At 30.4% G+C, this 1,779-nt stretch overlaps 1 non-coding gene across 1 annotated transcript; it reads left to right on the top strand.

The window, feature by feature from the left end:
- The first annotated feature begins 976 nt into the window (after positions 1–976).
- Positions 977–1,049, top strand: TRNAF-GAA (transfer RNA phenylalanine (anticodon GAA)). Its single transcript has one exon. It is a non-coding gene; the product is annotated as a tRNA-Phe (tRNA).
- Positions 1,050–1,779: the final 730 nt, after the last annotated feature.

The raw sequence follows: 1,779 nt of genomic DNA, 5'->3' as shown, positions 1-1,779 counted from the left end.
CTTTACTTAATTAACCACACGAAGTATTACCAACCCACGTATTATTATGTACATTTATAAAATAAAATTAAAATTAAGTGTTTTAACAACATGATAATGATACTTTTCGTCCGGTAAATATACTGTATTTTTATTTACATTTTCTGCAACAACCTCTCTTCTTTACATTGGGACTGCATATGAAAGGCGTCAAGTGTTGATTTTTATAAATACATATAATAATACATATTGTATTATTCTATGGATGGTTGTAGGAACGATTGAATGGATACCTATGACGTTTGATAGAAACGATAGATCACATCTAGGTGAAATTAGAAATTTGGTTCATATATAATAGGTAGATTAGATACTCTGGATTAGCATGAAGTCTATTTTATCCATGTACTACGAGCGCAAAACCATGAATTTTACTGTGTAATTGCATGTAAAATTCACTAAACTTTTTTCCTTCGCTTTCAAAAGTATGTTTATTAAAAGTTTGTAAGTAACCCAACGGATAGAAAAATAGGACTTGGTGAAAAATTAGCATACCGTCTACGCAACGGGATTTCAGCCATAAATCAGCCACATGTCAAACTATGTCGAACTTGGCTGATATAAATTACGGCCGTGCTATATAGTGACTCTTGACTTTGCGGGGAAATACTAAAAAACTCAAAGCTAGCACTTGTTACTCTATTTTTCTAAGATGTATTAATTTGTGGATGTAAAACATAATATCATAAGGATAATCATACCTATAGTTTCCCTGACTCTAATATTCGATATTTTTAAGTTTTCTGGTTCTGTAGGAATTTTATCGATAAGATCTCACTTTTTATATATTTGTGTAGATAAAGTAGAAGGAGAGGTGTTTCACTAAGGCCTTCGCAGACACGGTACGATTTTGTCTGCACTACCACAATGTTGTTATTTCTTATCATTTATACAACAAATATGCGTATTGATTTGTAATTTCAGAAATGTAGATATCGCCGAAATAGCTCAGTTGGGAGAGCGTTAGACTGAAGATCTAAAGGTCCCCGGTTCAATCCTGGGTTTCGGCAAATATTTTTGTATTTTGTAAATAAGAAAATAGTATCATACTTTAATTTTAGTAGATGTTGCAAACTAACATTCATTAAACAACTTTTATCATATTACTTACATACTTAATGTGTTTTATTTTAAACACAAGATCTGATTTTTATAAAAATTGCCTTGATTTTCTTTAATAATATTAATACACGGTAGAATGATCATACATTGTACGAAAGTCAAAGGCCAAATAGATTGTTTTGTTCTTAGCGTAGTTTATTAGTAGGTCTACTGTCAATATAACAATTTACGATCAATACAATTCGATTTTGTCATCCATAGCTGTCACGTTAAAATGTACAACTTGGCAAAACAACGCGTGGTCCTAATTAATCAATCAGATATCTACTGAAAACTATTAATAATTGTGTTTTGACAAACAGTTACTATCATGTGAATGGTTACCGTATTATTGTGGTATTATTATTGGTATAAACCTAGCTGCAATATACCTATGAGAACCCTTTTGAAAATGATAGATGTGCGTGCGATAGGCCCTTAAATTATTTATAGTAATAAAATGCCTACATTCATGGTAATTGGTAGATATTAAAGGTTAGAAATCTTTGATGAAATAAAACTTTGATAAAATTATCACTTATTCTATGTTAATACTCCTTGCTATTGTTTCTTAATATTTATTAACTATCTTAATTGTTAGATAACAATAAATACCTACTCCGAACACTGAACAAAACT

Source organism: Colias philodice, chromosome 18 (assembly GCF_061535455.1).
Source record: "Colias philodice isolate Cphi_HAF_F1 chromosome 18, ilColPhil1 Martin Lab GWU primary, whole genome shotgun sequence".
Taxonomy (NCBI): Eukaryota; Metazoa; Arthropoda; class Insecta; order Lepidoptera; family Pieridae; genus Colias; species Colias philodice.
The sequence above is the reverse complement of the archived record's forward strand: the minus strand, read 5'-3'. Positions and strand labels throughout refer to the sequence as shown.